At 41.7% G+C, this 17,502-nt stretch overlaps 1 protein-coding gene and 1 non-coding gene across 4 annotated transcripts in view; one reads left to right on the top strand and one right to left on the bottom strand.

Moving 5' to 3' along the window:
* LOC124155554 (protein tincar) overlaps positions 1 to 17,502 on the bottom strand; it is an 803,451-nt gene that overhangs the window by 754,767 nt on the left and 31,182 nt on the right. The gene's annotated exons all lie outside the window — the stretch shown is intronic.
* On the top strand, positions 3,842 to 3,913 carry Trnaa-agc. The gene has a single exon. It is a non-coding gene; the product is annotated as a tRNA-Ala (tRNA).

Here is a 17,502-nt window from a genome sequence, read left to right as displayed (position 1 = left end):
AACAGTTGGTCTTTTTTCTATCCATGCAACGATCCAACATCTCCATCTTACAAAACCTCTTAATACTAATTTTTGCCCTTGCAACAGGCCACTTTCTGTTACAGAACAAAACCAATTTCTATCTTAAAAATTCTTATTTCAAGTGTCATTTTCAGAAGAAAATTATAGATACACAGATTGTTGTATTATATAGACACACAGATTGCTGTATTACGGGATAAATTTTCCCCTAAATACATTTTTGAAACAGTGTGCCCCAAAAAATGAAATTACCTCAAATTTGAGGATTTTGTATCATCGGCGCAATTATTTCAACAGCCTTAACTATTGGATTGCACTCATCGGTGACGAAAAACCTTGCATATATCGGTGGTTTCCAGCACCGAGGACAATATGGGTGATCTTCGAAAACAAAATGAATAAGTTTTTCGACCTCAGAAGGGCTGTAAAACTCCCTGGATCCCACTGCGAAAAATGCACGGGCGCTTGAGGAAAAGAACCGACCTTGAGGCTTTAAACGCTGTCCGAATTCGCGAAGAGGTTGATAAAAATAGAGCTGGTGCCGGACTTAAAAATATTTACGCCGCGAAATAGAACAGGAAATTTCTTGGAGAGATTGTTTGGATGGGCAGCGATAAAACCCACAGAAACGCTTCTCAACTTCAACCCAAGAAAAATAAATGTCCTTCTTTTTTTGGGAATCTTTACGATCATATCCCAGTAGAACCGGAGGAAAGGCACATGATATATTGTGCTGCAATAAAATTTCTACGGTAAAAAAAAAACAAAACTTAGGTACATCGCAATGATTACAATTAGCCGAAATTGTAACGACTAAGTATGGGTAATTCCAAGATCAATTACGATATTAGGTTGCTCCAAATCCATAACTAGAGTTTTCATAGGAACACAGTCTGTATATTATTAAAAAGAAAGTCAAAATATGTAGGTTCGTCTGACTTGATCTGTAACCCGTTACACTAAGAAATATCGTTTTTTAAAATTTGAGGTGACCTTATAACTTTAGCGATCATGATTTTACCGAGTGAAAGGAAATTAGGTATGCCAATATTTTTCGTTGACAACATCGCAATAATTTGGTTCGTATTCAAACACTGCGGTGGTGTAATATCCAACAACTATTACGATGGTATAATATCTAACAATCATGACGAGTCTATTCATGAAAACTAAGGAAATACTTTTAACTTTCGTCAAAATAACTATTTAGCCAGGCTATATGGCGTTCATGAACAGGAAGAAGCTTCTGAGAGGATCGTTATGTAAGAGTTTAAAGAAAGGTTATTGAATAGTTTGATCTGGAGTGTATCTCTCTACGGTGAGGAAACGTGGAAACTGATGAAAGAAGACGAGAGGAGATTGGAGGCATTCGAGATGTGGGTATGGAGAAGAATGGAGAAGATGAAGTGGACGGAGAGGAGGAGGAACGACGAAGTGCTGAACATGGTGGGTGAGGAGAGGCAGCTTTTAGATGAGATACGGAGGAGACAGAAGGTATGGATGGAGCGAGTACTTAGCGGGGAGGGGATATTGAAAACAGTAATAGAGGTAAGACTGTTAGGTAAACGAGGGAGAGGAAGGAAAGGAATAGTATTTTTAGATAGAATGAAAGGAGGTAGGGCTTATTGTGCATTGAAGAGGGAAGTGCGTGATGGAAGGGGAGGCTCCCGAAATTCTTCTTAAGCACTCCATGGAAACCTACCTTAATCGGAAGAATACTGGAATAATAATAATATATATAGAGAGAGTATAAGGACATTGTTTTTTTTTTTCTTCCAACAAAACAGGGGCATTTTAACAGTGCGATAAAAAGCTGAAACCACTCTTGGGCCTGGAGCCATGGATTGTCGATGGCCGATGTAGTATTGAGCGCCCGAAGCGGGTTCTAATGGCGCGGTTCTCGTACGGCCAGGCTATTATATCTGACGAGGGCAGGAAAGTCTATTGTGCCCTAGCGGGCAGCGTTTTTTTTGCGGTCGCCGATATGGATGGGACTTAATTAGCAGCATGTGAATACGGACTGGCAAGATATCGAAATGGCTCGGGCTGGGCTGTAAACCGTACGCCGCGCTCGTAAAGATAGAGCCGATGCTCGGAATAAGGTACCAAAAGCCAAGCCACTCAACAATCCGATGGGCATTTTCCAAATAAAATTAAAAAAATCTAATGAAAGTTCTTGAACGGTATCATTGACCGAGCGCCAATCGTAGTAAAGTATATTTTTTATTAAGCCTTTAAAAAAGTAAACTCACAATGGAATTTGAGAGAGGAATAGAATCCGAACCCAACAACTTAGTCAATGCGGTTATTTCTTTCATTACGGCTCTTTCAGCCGAAGGATGAATGAGGCATCAAAAAAACATAGGCTCTGCTTTTAGGCGTTCTTTAAAATCACCTTAATGAAAGTACACTTGACGGGTAAGCTTAAAAAAATGAGCGGTATATACTCTCATCTATAAAGTCGAACTAAATGAGCATCATATAATTAATAGTAGCGGGCGTAACTTGGTGGAAATCCATAATCGTAGGGATAGAAGGAATAATAACTTTACTTAATAAAAAGCAAAGTTATTATTCCTTCTGCCTACGATAAATGAGCATCACTTTTTATATGCATTATACTTACTTGTAAACATATCTACTAACGTATTATGAAACGAGTACAAGAATAAAGTCGAGATCATAATCAATAGCTACGAATGAAGCGCTTTGATCCTCCTAATTACTTACGGTGGGTTGAATTTTTCAAACCACTATGACGAATCATACGTAGAAAATAAAAGAATTCCTCCTCCCCAAACAATACTGCCTAGAGCCGAAAAAAAGTACAATTTGAAAACAAGGAAGGTTCAACTGGTTCTGGCATAATATCTCAAATTAAATAAAACGTCCACAATGAATATAAAAACAAGTACCTATATAGATAAAATTTCAATGATTGCAGCACCGTAAAGCACTCAGTGAGTAGCCCGTATTATTAGATAAGAATGACTTAATTATTATCCGCACAAGAAAATCGAATTTAAAAAATAATGAAATATTTATGGGGTCGATGCTGCGATCCAGATTATCGTTGGTGCGAACAGAAGGAAATCAATGCGGAAGTTTTTGCGGGTTCGGAGCGAAGGGTTAAGCCAAGGATTTTGCCCTTCACCCGTCCCCATTTCTGTGGAGAGAAAAAACCGGACCACTGGACCGTGCTGTCAGAGGGAAAGGAGGCGAGAGGTAGAGATAAAGGCGACGGTAGGGTCAAAGTAAACGACGGACTCACTCCAAGAGAATATAGCGGAGACCATAAGAAATGTTCCCATCAATAACACATGCAGAAAAAGAGGAGTTTCAAGTGAACAATAGTATGAACGCCAGTTCAGTCTCACTTGACATACCTTTTCAAAACGCAACCTTATTCCTTCTGCACATAATATCTTAAGGGCAACGATTTCAATGCTATAAAATATATAAAGTGAAGCATACAACGGCGAATATGTATTTCCCAACACGCTCTAGGAGAATTCTGGCTTTAACATCGCTTCTTACCTATTTTTTTTCAAGTTCAATTGAGAACGACGGGTTAAGGGTTATCAATTTATTTATACTTTTCCCAGAAAAACACTGCATAGAACACAATACTCTGTCTTCTATACTGAAAGCTAATGCGTTTGCTTTATATATAATAGCATAAACAAATGCGCAATGCTTTCAACAAACAATTTATCCCATGAAATATATCCTAGATTATTACCAAGCGGTCAAGTAGATGCACATGCGGATATAGTTTCATTTACTGTCAAAGCACTGCAGGAACGCATGTTGAGAAAATGGCTTGGTAGTGTAACTGGTAGCACACCTGACCAGCAATCGGGAGGTACGGGTTCAAATCCCGGCTAAGTCAATATTTTTTCATGGCGAACTTCATCCTTTGGTGTATTTAATTTTCATTTACTGTCTTTATAAAAACAAATTGATAATTGTATCACACGATTTTTCATTTTATTTTCCCGTATATGTTTATAGTGTACACAATTTATTTTTATTTATTTATTGCCATACCACCGAAAACAGCTCTATGCGACCTTTTACAACGGGGTTATTAACATGTTAACAGTTAAACGTACACAAACAACCAAGTCCTGCATAGGGGTAACTTACCCAGGCGGGACTCAAACCCGTGACTTCGTGTTTGGCAGGCGAGGACTTAACCCCGCCGCCACTGAGGCCAAGGTCTATGCTCAAAATATCAACGTATAGGAATACTGGAAAACCCAACGATTTCTATACGTACTGCGCGTCCCCTACGAGGGTAGCGAACCCTCAGTGAGAGGGAGTCCACAACGCTCCCTGTCCCCTGTGCACATTCACATTTACCCTGATTCCATGGGGGGCGGGAGAAGAGCAAATAAGCCCTGGGTCCCACTCAAGATCCGAATACCCCTTTCGCCCTCCCCTTCGCAACCAGCCGCCGTTGCTCCCTTGCACATATTCCACGCCCTCTCGTGACAAATATTCGCTGGCAGGGGCGTGCATTCAACAGCGTGATGCCAAAAGAGGGGGTGAGGAACCTCTTGCTTCATCACCGCCAGGACACATTTCTTGCCCCGGACTTCGCTCACCATCAATCGCCATCTCTGCAAGCCGTAGAAAGAACGAACATTAAGACGACAGATGAAATCTATTCGATTCTTGAATCGCCCTGAAAACCTACGGAGAAGATAGAACGACTTCATCGGCCACATAATGAGACGCGATAGACAGGTGAAGAATATCGTCGTAGTGCAATCGGACGGCAATAACGGCTAAGTAAGGACTTGGAGAAAAGTCATATAACGGGTGTTGAAGAATACGAAAAAGAGAGTCCAAGCAGAAGTGGAAATTTGACTAATAAAAGAAATGAGTAGAGAGCTACGTGATCCAAATCTCAGGATTGCTGACCCCAGATGACTATATCTTCAAACTTATCGTGAGAAAGGCCTTCAAATAATATTAGCGGCGGAGCACTGAAGGAACATGGATTCACAATACCAACTCTTAGAAGGTTAGATAGGTATGACTCTTCGCAATCGCCTAGACAAACTATCAACAAGTACTTGGAACACAAGTACGAATTTTTTCATCCACGATCTAAAATTGGCTATAAAAAATGAAGCGGTGTGATTTGTTGAAGAGAAATTCTGCAAGAGAACCGAAGGAATCTCATGCCTACGATATGAATTAGGCTGGTAACGGGATAAACTAGAAAACCACAAGCTAAGTAGATTGCCTCGGTAATCGCGGGAAAACTTCCTTCTGTGTGACTAATAGTAAGTTTTTATTCATTTTTGATTCGCAAAAACTATTGAGAGCTATGATGAAAATATTTTTAAGAAATGCTAAGAAAAGTGAGAGAAAAGACTTCTAAAAACCTTAAGGAGAAGATAGGACAACTTAGTTGTCCACATTATGAGGCATGATGGCCGGATGAAAAAAATCGTAAAATGACAGGTGGAAGGGAAGAAGGGTAAGAGACCACCCCGAATGATTTACATAGAACAGGTTATTAAGGATTTAAAAGAGAATAAAAGTCAATTTGAAAAGGCTGGCGGATAGGAGAGCGGAATGGAGAGCTGCGTCAAACCAATCTAAGGATTTTTGACTTATGATGAATATGATAATGAGGAGACCAAAACAAAAACATTCCCAACTTGCACCTAAAATTTTAATTCCAATGATTACAACATACTACCTGTATACACTCTTTTTTTCGGGTAATGGATTAAGTCTTCCAGTCTCAACACCTCCCGCTGCACACCTAATGAGGCGTCATACGGATTAGTACGAAGATGCGTAGATGTGGATAAGCGTCTACACCGTCGCAGCTGGGAGAGGGGGAGAAGGAACTTAGCTCACGTGAATGCACGGAATGAAGGCTCTTTGGACCCCTCCCCACAGCGCCCCCCAAGTTCAACGCTCGCCCTTTTGAAAGGAACGGAAGAGGCATGGGGGAAAACATTCGGCAGAGAGGGTGGTAATGAAATCGCCGCGCGGATCATCCGTGGTAGTTAAAGAGCAGTCGGATGATTAGAACGACGCTCGCATCAAAATGGTCCCGGCAAACGACTCGCCAAATCCCAGACGATCAGGACGTCTGAGAAACGATTCAAAGACGGTCGTTGTTGAGGTCGTGACCTCGGTTCTCGCCGCTATCGATATCATCCCCAAGTAATTACGGTGTCTACGCATTTTCCTCGACAGTTCCCAAAACAACACCCTACTATACTCAATAGCTAAACTTGATATCACGTGATTGTGGTGATTGGCTGACTTCGATGGCAAAATAAAGATACATAGATCGAAAAAACCTGTGCGGCTCTAATGCGTGAACTTGTATATTAATTCCAATCGCTGACTTTACAGCACATTACGAAAACCTATTCAACGTGAACAACTACACCATCCGAGCAAAGGGCACAGGATAACATCGTTAAGACATCACTTGTGAAGAGGAATATTTCTAAACGGGGTCCTTGCTGTGAGTATGTATAAAAACTACCAGAACTAGTTACATTGGCAATATTAGAAATCAGCTTTTATTGAATGGAATTGAATCGAAAATTTGAGACACAAAACCGAAATGGAAGTCTTTCTGCAAGGGAATGCTTGACAGAGCCTCAGTCTCAAAGAGGAATTCATATGCGTGGGAGGCAGTTCAAGAAGTTTACCTCTTCATTTCTCCAAGCGATGCAGTCAAAAATGGTTGGGTAAGTGGAGGGGAGACTTCGGGACAGGTGGTGGAAGCGGGGGAGGGAAGACTTCAAAGAAACGAAAAAGCTTTTCGTGATGCAGAGTGGAAAAAATGACGACCCCACCGTCGCCGATGACTCCCCTTCGGTGACTCCGCGACCAACCAGCCGAGAGCCCGACCCCTCGCACTCAGAAACAACCCCTCACCCCGAGCGAGAGAACCCTTTACCTCCCCACACTCTAGTACCCCTTCCCCCTTCATCTACACACTACCCCGCAAGCCATCTCAAGGCGTGTGGTGGGGGGTGTTAGGACGCCATCCGTTAGAAAATAAAAAGGAAATTCTCAAACAGAGTTCCGCAAATCATTTGTTAAAATCCTTTACTGTTAGAGGAAAAAATTAATTCCCATACCTACCCGTTCAGAAAGATCTCTCTTCATTTATAGTTTCCGTCGGACCTGGAAATAAAGTGAGATTCTAATATGATGTTCTCCGTGTCGCTTCTGAAAGATATCCATTCTCAATTGTTCAAGCAATTTAGCCTAGCGCGCAGTTTCTGAGTCTTCTGCTGCTCCCAAACTAGTCCGTTTACCATCTGTGTAACGCTTTCTTTAAGTCCGTAGCAGTTTTTGACGAATCGTGTAGCTTTCCTTTGTATTTTTTTTAAGTTCATGGTTTAAGTCTGCCTGCGCCGGCTTCCATATTCTAGCTACATATTCAAGGAGTGGCCAGACGTGCCCAAAATAGCATCCATCCTAAACTTTTTCTACCGAAAATCTTCGAAAAATGACAAGCGGGAATAATTTTTAAAAATAAAGCACGACGATCCGCACCTCATGCTCCTGGTTGGAATGGAAAAAAATATTATAATGCAATAAATGCGAAGATGGATATTTCATACCGAAAAAACGTATTTATATTCGGTAAAAATGTTCTGTTTAGCGCTATTAGGAAACGGATTGTTTTGATAGAAGTGGATAGCAAACGATAAAAACGGTAAACATGAATGAAATGAAAGTAGCCCACTTCATGATGTTCCGCACATTTAAATGATACAGACCCACGTTGGTACTGATCTACAGCTACCATCAGAGTACATTCAAAACCTGAGTCAGTTTCCCTATAAAATCTGCGATACAACATTAAAATTAATTTCATTTTTTCATTTTTTTCAATGTGTTAATACGAAATTTCACAAACTTACTCCCACCACCATCAAGCCTACAAGTAAAATGACCGTTTGATATTGTGCCTCGTAAATATTATTAGGGGAATGAACACATTATCTGTGCCTTGATCCATTTCAATACTAAAAAACTAAAAATGTGCATATCAATAAAAAACAGATGTTTACTTAACTCAATTTAATTTTTATTTCATTACACTAATACTGCAATTAGGCGATTTGATATTCCTGCTGGAACCTAGGGAAGATTCTCTCCCCAAACTTGGGCGGATTGACATGGAATCTCACATTTGCGCCCTACACAACGGGTTGAATGGCTAGGGGAGTGATCCAGGTCGCTGCCTCATAGTGCTCCAAAGAAGAGGCAACGCGATTTCACAGCGGGCGGAAAGCGTTGACTTCAAAGGGGTCGACTTCATTCGAGCGTTGAGGGTTGCGAGGGCGACTTCCAAGGACGGAGGAAGATGAGGATGTGCCACAGAGCGTCGGAATGAAGTGAGGAGAGCAGCGTCTTCCTTGGGAATGAGAGGGAAGCGTCCATCCGTTGGCGGGGAATAATCAAGACGGGAGGACAACAATTGAGGGCGGCCGAGAGTGGGGACACGCCCCTTCTGTGCTCACATAGCATCTGGTGCAGGAAGATCGAGAAAAAAAGAGAAATGCTCGGCCGGAGAACTGCGATTGCTCCAGGACCATACGGAAGGCTTCAATTATGGTCCCCTGACTTGATTATATTCATTTCAAGTGTCAAAACGCTTAGGCTCAAAATATCGAAAATCGGTGGGTACCAGATGCGCGAAGAAACCCTTTTACGAATAAACTCGGTGTCAGATGAAAGTTTTGAAGTGAACCAACCTGGATAACTCGCTTGTGAATGTGTATAGTGAGGCAAAATCATATTAAAATACAGTAAGTAGGAAAAGGTTGGTGTGATATATTTTTTTATTTTTTGCTCAAGATTATATACGCCTATATCATCAGCCAGTGTTGATAAATTTAAAACTGCTAAGCTGTAAAGTAAAATAGTGATTACCTCTCATTCAATTCGCACGAAAGAGTAAAAAATGCTAATTTTAATTTCTTTAAACAGTCGATTCGTTACTTTAGTCATCAAAATAATTTCAGCGGAAGGTTGTTTAACACCAAAATTTTCCATGCACTTTTCTCCTCAGATAACACGAACATAAAATATTGATAAATTCCAAATTTAATTTATGTATTTGAGTTCCTCGCATACTACTTACGCACTCGCATACACTTACGTGCTGAGTACCTCGCTTTCTAAAGGCTTAAACTATAATTTGTGCGAACCATAGAGCTCTAAAGAGCCAAAAAAAATTCACTTTATAAGCAATACTTGCGTAGCGGTGGATTATACCATTCATATCCTCCAAAAATATCGGAAAAATATCATAATATCAGCAAAAAAATGAAACATAGAAAGAGGAAGGGTGTGATACTTGGGGAAACTGAGAGTCAAATACATCAGGCAGCTCATCTATACAGATGCTCTTAAATTAGGTTCATTCCGCATGCGAGATAAGGCGAAGAGATCCACGAGTGAAAAAGGCGGAGAAAAAGAGAAATATAGAGCGCGGCAAAAAGGGAAATGGCCACAGAGGAATAAACTCGGAGAGAGAGATATGACACACAGAGAGAGACAATCCAGTCTGGGGCCGCAGGCATAAAAATTTCGGCAACGGTCTCATATTCTTTTAATGCTTTCCATTAAGTCGAGATTTTGGGCCGGATAAGACGGATGCCAAGGGGCTCTATAACCAAGGGCGAGGATGGCGCAGGATGGGGGAGCAAGAACGCGGTATGCAGGAGAGGGGGGTGGGAGGATTATAACCGCACCGCCATTCTCTCTATCTGCGTCGGATCCTTCTGATGACACGAGCTCAGGTGTTTTGCCGGTAAGCAGAAGGGAGGTGACGGGGAGGGAGTTTTGCAGGATGTGGCGTCAAGGCAGGAGGAAAGGGATGAGGAGGATGGATTTTGGGACTGAAGCGAAGAGAGAGAGAGAGAGACTGAGGGCGGAAGGATTAGTCTCTGAAACAGATTTATGCTTCCATATGGATGCTGCAATTTAGTGTATGAGGACGACGGGAGAATAAATGATGAATAGATGCTCCTTGGAGAAATTACATTTGCTCAATTAAAAAATTCAGTTCCGAAAATACACTTTCAAATAAGTAGGTTTAAAAACGAGGATGTTTACCAATTATCGATTTTTTAACTTGTTTGTACCTTTTATACCGTAATATGAGCTTATGAGTCCATTAATATTCGTAACTACAACTTGTGGTCAAAATCTAATTCTCCACTCCATATTTTTCATAAAAACGCGCGTCAATTCCAGTGCAGCTAAAAATCCAGTCATATAGTGTCGTACCATACTCCAATGGGTTAATACCACATTCAATGGATTACACTCAGGACATAGCAAAGGAAACGTAAGGTAGCACATAATTCAAAGTAGCAGACAGCAAAATAAGGAAAATACATTTACAGATCACAGCGAGATCCTGACTACCGTTTGAACAGTGGTAATGCATAACATTTGAATAATATCTTAGTGCGCACTTATTACATGTCATTCCCTATCTAACATGTATATTAACATATTCAAAATTCTACTATGGCCGAAAATAATTACGACAGACAAATAATTTTCTCATCCCTTTGAGTAAGTTTGGATGGTTCAGATGAATAGCGTAACAATGACATAACCTTGAGAAAGGCACAACACAGAATGCCTTTCAGCATGCATAATGACGGAGTGAAAGACCGAGTATGAGATAAGGGGGTATATGGAGAGGGGATGTCCCTCATGTGTATAAACAAAGCAGAGAATGGCTGTTGACGCAAGAGATCAGAAAGAAAAACCTTCCCAGGAGGATTTTGACGGGCAAACGATATAAACGGAACGAAATAATCGGAGGGATGGAGGGAGGGAAAGGGTGGGGAATTTTAGTGATTCACCTGAGGAGAATGGATATCCGGCGGGGTTGGGAGTAGAGGGGGCCCATGCGTACACAAAACGGGGACCGAGTATATGGATGAGCCGAATTTTGATTTTTTTTTTTTTCCAAGCAAACCCTCGCCTGAGTCAACGAGACCATCATCGCCCAGAGCTCTGGCCGAAAACTCCAGGAAAAATAATCCAATGCCGCTTTCTTATGCCCACAGTCCTTCAACAAGTAGATGGAGTATAACGTGATGAAAGTGAAAGACAGAAGAGTCATGCACTTTAATAAACACCTCAACTATAGATTGCACATTTATAAAATGTTATTGCTATGAAATGATATTGATATTAATTAGCTTTATGGGCTATCAGAATTTCCATAGCGAGTTATTTACCCGCGTTAACACCTAAAGGAAGTGCGGTTTCCTGGTGATTAGAACGTTTGCGTTCCGACTGAAGGGTCCCGGGTTCATATAGTAGCTTTTGAGCATCTGTGATCAAAATTCTACGCCGAGAGGGGAAGCACAGGGAAAAGAACTTACCCCGTACCCTAAATATTCGACATTCACACGCACGCAACCCAGAAAAGGGTGAGTTCTAATGCCACCTAGCCAACCCAACCTTCGGTTTAAAACACAGCGTTTGTCTGGTTGGCCAAGCGGCAACCAAGATCAGCCAACCGTGGTTAGAATTCTAAACCATGGTTGGCACTAAATGTCGTTTCGCCCACGAGATGCAACCATGATCAGGCTAGCCAGCGTAAGATGCACGTAGTGGAAACAAGTCATTGGAGTATACTCGCAACCCCTTCCACAACAGCCCGCCCGACTCCATCCCCCTTTTGTCACAGTCTCCCACTCCACTCCCACTACACCCTCTACTCGCACCAAAAAATCTCCCTTTCGGCGGAAAAGGCATCAGGGGACAGGGTAAACAATTTCGCTCATGCGTTTCCCCACTTTTGAACCCCTCTCCCCTGTTTCTTCTCTCGGCTAGTGTACGCGAAAAAACCAACCCCATCCAAGTTCACCCCTTTTACTTTCCACTCCCCCCCCCCCCCCATGGAACTTTTTTCCAACCCCCTCCCCACCCTAACCAATCCGCTTTAATCCTCCCATAATGGGCTTTGTGTTATTTTCCGCTACCCGTTTCACGGCGGTTTTTGGTTTGCATTAGGAATTTTCTATCAGAATGCAGGGACCGAGGCATTGTACTTAAAAAGGAAGGGGTGGTACGGCAGGGGTCTCATTTCTAAGGAAGCAAGAACGGCCGCTCAGTGAAGAGCGGAATTGCTGGACGAGGAACCAGGGGGCGTATGTACGTGGCCGTCTCCCATACTAATTCCACTTTTCCCTCCGTACCCGAGAGGGTATTGCGCAAAGGTATGATTTTAATTGGGTTTTTGTCTCTCTCCCTCCAAGGTGGATGGACAAAAAAGTGAAGGGGAGATCGGGAATACTACGTGGGGCAAAAAAGCACATCACTCTCCCATTCATTGACGTTCTTTTGGAGCTGGCCAGGGCATGAATCGGTCGATGTCTTCTCGCTCGACCAAATTAACCAGAGGTTGAGGCACCAAAAAAAAAACTGATCCCTTCCTCTTCCCCTCTGTAGGTTATCCCGATCATCGGAGGAGAGACTTGGGGGAGGGGTGAGTGCCACGGGGTTACAAGTTACACTCGGTCGAGTGATATGGGGGCAGAGTGTGAGGGAGAGAGAGAGTGGAGTGGGTGAGAAGAGGGAGGAAAAATCGATGAAGCCAGCCAACTGAGGTGTCGAGGAAATTAACAAATTGGAGCTTGATGACGACGGAATGCCAGTGACGCACAAAAAGCCAACGTAAGCCGGAAATTTGGTCGTCCTCGACATCTCGACGGGGGAGTGATACCACGAGGCTGACATACTTAAAAAAAACTTGTGAATGAAGGCAAACCAGGAACAATTTTGGATCAAAATATCCACTTAAGACATGTATGAACGTGATCAGGTAATTTTACATATAACTGTCCAAGTTTAATTTCTGATGCGTGGATTGGCATTAACATACCAACATTTAACATATTTATGTATTAAATTACATTTTTTTTCGGCTTTTAATTTCTTTGGGTAAAAGCTGTCGGAAAATAATTTAAAATAATTAAAATTCTCTGGTCAAATTTCTGTTTGTAAAAAGCCCTGAGAAAAGCTGAGAATGTCTGAAGAACCCACTTCTAGTGCCGATTATTATAACCAATTTGATGATCCCAACACTGAAAAGGGTCCAAGGCATCCAGAAAATTTATAGCCGTAACTAATTTCGCGGTATTTGAGAGGAATACAATGCACCAGTGGCGTAATTATGAGGGGGGATGAGGGGGACAGATCCCCCCAAAAACCTCAGAGAAAAAAAATATTTTAAAACTATTGCCCAATTTTGATATATAATAATTAATAACTGTATCTCCTTAAATCTAAATTATAACTAACAAAATGAGGTAAAATGTATTTCTAGGCATGTCATTTTTCAACAATTTTCGCGAGACCCGATTGCTTGGGGGGGGGGGGGAGTCGCCCCCTCATCCCCCTCCCAAAGCATATTCCTAGTTACGCCACTGCAATATACATTAAGCCATCAAATATAATTAACATTGGTTATAGAATGGAGTCAATCAAGAATTGATACGCCAGCGTAAGCACATTAAGAGGACGCATCATGAATTGCTTATTTTATACATTCTCTGTCATGAATGCCTGAGATTTTTAGGACATATTTATGGAGAAGATACCAAGTTAGACTTTGAATACATGAGATACAATGGTGATTGTAAACGAGAATCTTAGAACTCGCGAAGGTTTTGGACGGTGAATACGAAAAGAAATTAAAGTGCTCGAACGGTAAAGACGCTTACTCATAAACAATAGAACAACGAATATTGGACTTCTTTGGTTGGAAAGATGTAATAAAATACATATTTATTATGCTCTGGACATCACCCTTGGAGCAAAACAAAAATTTACAATTATTAGCTCGCCAAAAAGCTCTGCTAGAGGAAAAATGAAACAGAAATGGCTTATGATACAAAACATAAATAAATATAGCAATATGATACAATAATAATGACGGAATTACAAAGAAAAAAGGGTTTAAATTTTACAGCACTCGTAATAATTACACTGATTCATTTAGCTTAGTGATTTAAATTGTGCTATGCATTCAGTGGAGCCATGTGTAATTCATTTACCGGCACAGCCCGCAAATACGATCTGGGAACACAAATGTCTCGTCAGCACTCGCTTTCGCTTGGCAAATGAAAATGAACGCTTCCAGCAGGTAAGAGGAGGACAAAGGCCTGAGGGAGCGGCTGTTTCCCTCTTCAGTCCTTCAACCTTCGATCCGACGCAGCCTACGGCAGCGTGATCCATCACAATGAGCAAATTACGACTAACAAATGAAGCCTAACTCGAAGGAAGAGACGCGACTCCCAGGGAAGCGTCTCCAAAGAAGATGGAACGCCATGGGCACAACCTCCCTCTACGTCATTCCACGTTAACACGACCGAAAATATGACACACATGCCCACCAAAACTTGTCAACTCAATATTGAAAAGTTCTACATCCTCCCACATGGAATAAGGCAATGCACACGCTCGCACTTATCAATGGATTTTCCCTTTCGCTGAACCTTGTTCTCGACTCATGCATGAATAAAGCAAATACCGGGAAGCACACATCAAGTTCCGCGTGAACGATTTCCAGAGAAACTCAGCGCTGTAAAACTGGAAATGTTGGAAACCATTTTATTCCAGATCGTGTACTCCGATTAAATTCACGCGATTCTTTCACTGACAAGGTGAGTTTTGTCAGAGATAGGAATTCATTCAGTTTCGATTCTATTATTTTTAACCCTCCGTCGGGCGCAATGGGTCTGATAGGCACAGCGAGAATGTTTTTTTTTCTTCGCGCTATTAGGCGGCATAGACCCTTGACGCTCACAGTAGCTGTTTGTTTTTAAACGCTTTATGCAGCCATCTCGCTTAGTTTGACTTCGGCCATGCCCACGGGAAGTTGTTTAAGTTTGGATCAGAGAAGCTCATAGCGCCCAAACTCGTCACAATTTAAAGGTATGTATGTTTGATGGGCAGCATATTTTTTGGCCATTTTCACTCGATGCTTCTACGATTTTTACTACTCGATGCTTGAATACATTTAGCGAAACATAATTATCTAAAGAGCACGTTCAATCACACCAAGCTGGATCGGTTTGTAGCCATATGAAGGGGTGAAAAGGGGTTATGTACTGCACGTAAGACATTTTTTAAAGTGTTAGACTACACTGATAATAGTTCATTAACGTTTCAAGTTGCAGCTCTGAGCTATGCTTTGACTTAATAATGTCTTTTCGTATATGTGCCTATCTGGCACATAGCGCCTGAACTCGGGAGTTCAAATATTGCGCCTGACGGAAGGTTCAATCAAGATCATTTTCCTCTTGAATTATGCCACAAACGAAAACATTACCTCATGAAAAACATGGAAAAAAATATAAAATGGTGATACGTGAATGAAGAAGAGTTTACTTCATCGTTGTACCCCGTCACGCCGTATCTGTAGCCAAAAAAAGGCTTTGATTGGCAAAGGTAGAGCTCAGCCCAGGCTTGCAGGCGTAATAATTTTATGCACATTAAGTAGGGAGTTCGTTTCTTTCATTGAACTGCATCCCATGAAGAGAATTTGTTTGACGTCCAAAGTTTTCATCCGGATTTTAATCGGAGACCCTTCGATCAACTGCCAATCGCTCCAGTCACTGAGCGGCCGCTCCTTCTCCGTGTTCGAAGGTAGGGTGATTTTAAAAAAAGTAACGCAACCGACAAATTAAAAATTTTGATCAGTCCATTCCTACTAATTTATTTCAGAATAAAAAATTGTATTATCCAAACATTTTTAATGGGTTACAATATAAAATATAAAACTCATCAGTAGCATAAAGCAGGGGACGAGAGACACTGCCCAAAGGTTGCGCAACGATACATCAATGAGTCATCAATGAACTCTCTCCGTGGTGGAGTGAGCACTCGTGAAAACAAAAAAAAAATAACACGCCCCGGCCTGCACACGAACCTTTAATGAAAAATGAAACTCGCGCGGCGTCGAGAGGAGACCGCTGATCCGAAGGATGAAGCCTTTCTAACCCCACGCTAGAAAAGCTCGCTTTCGCCCTTAAGCCCAGCCAGCAGTCTACACCGCCGACTCTATTTCCCACAAATCCCACAGACCTAATCTCCCACGCGTCGCCACCCTCCCCTTCCACCCCCAGCACACCCCCAGCCCTCCGCAGCTCGCTCCCGCCCCCGACAGGCCCATCAATTCCAATTCAACCCCCCGCCCGCTCCACGCGATCGCCCCCGAAAACAAAACCACCTGGCCCTGCTCCCGGCGACGACTCAGTCGTCAGAATTCAGAACCCCCGCTCGCTTGGCACCCCCTACCACACACTCGAATATATATATATATATATTCGTTGGCCTCCCGTTGGAATAAAGGTCTGCCCCATCCCGCCCTCGCTTTCCTAGTCCCAAATCCGTCGCGTGATTACCTCGGGATCCCTCTCTTTTAATGCAGCCAGTTCCTTTCCCTCTCCGTCTATAACCAGCGCGCTCGGTTGGCTTGCCCCACGGATAAAAATGAAAGTGGTGAAGCGAAGAGTCATTGCCTATCGAGGATGGTGACGCCAAAAGTAAACTTCCTTCTCATCCTCACTGTCGCCGCGAGTTAAAATATTTCTGGAGAAGTTTTAAAACTACATTCAAGAAATTATATCATCACCTCGGATTTTCATTCACTTAAAATGACAACTTACTGTAGTCAGCGATAGCCACTCCGTTAAGTTTAATTCAGTAGTAAAAAAATTTGGATAATGTTTTATGATTAAAATATGATACTCTCAATTCGATTAAACATAAATACCGAATTATTTTTTATCATGACACTTTTACATAATTTCATCATAACGCAAGTATTTCTAGTCTAAGATTGATAGCAGCCCTTTCTCCGAAAAAACGTTAACTATTTTATATATCCGTTTATTTCAACGTTAATAAGGAGGGAGTCCCTACAGAGTGTGTATCGCTCGACTAAGGATACAAAAATTGCTAAGATACACAAATATCCCTTCAAAATATCTAACTGCAGCTTACTCACTCTTCAAAAATAGAAAAATTATGAAATAAGCATAACGTAAATAATAGTAACTAAACACAATGTTTCAAACAAAATTAATCAACTCGATGATTCCTACAACTCAAAACAACTGTGCTACGCCTTTAAATATTCATACAATATCCTATTAAGAGATTCTGGCGTGGAGCAGCACTTCATAAAGGGGGTTATGAATTCCAAAACTTGGATGCAGTACTCGGGAAGGAATGAAGTATTGCTTGGTACGGGCTGGCGGATTGTGGAGAAGTTAAGGTCTATCTGGGACAAGCTAAGATATCTCTGCCCAAAGATAACCCTAAAAGAATAACGCACAGGATATTCAATTACTATTCTTTAACCTAGGCTTATTTCAGCATGATCGGAGTACATAAAAATGATGCTTGGGGACCCACTATTCTCTCCCCATTAGA

Source organism: Ischnura elegans, chromosome 3 (assembly GCF_921293095.1).
Source record: "Ischnura elegans chromosome 3, ioIscEleg1.1, whole genome shotgun sequence".
NCBI classification, from domain to species: Eukaryota; Metazoa; Arthropoda; class Insecta; order Odonata; family Coenagrionidae; genus Ischnura; species Ischnura elegans.
This window is presented reverse-complemented; position numbering and strand designations above follow the sequence as displayed.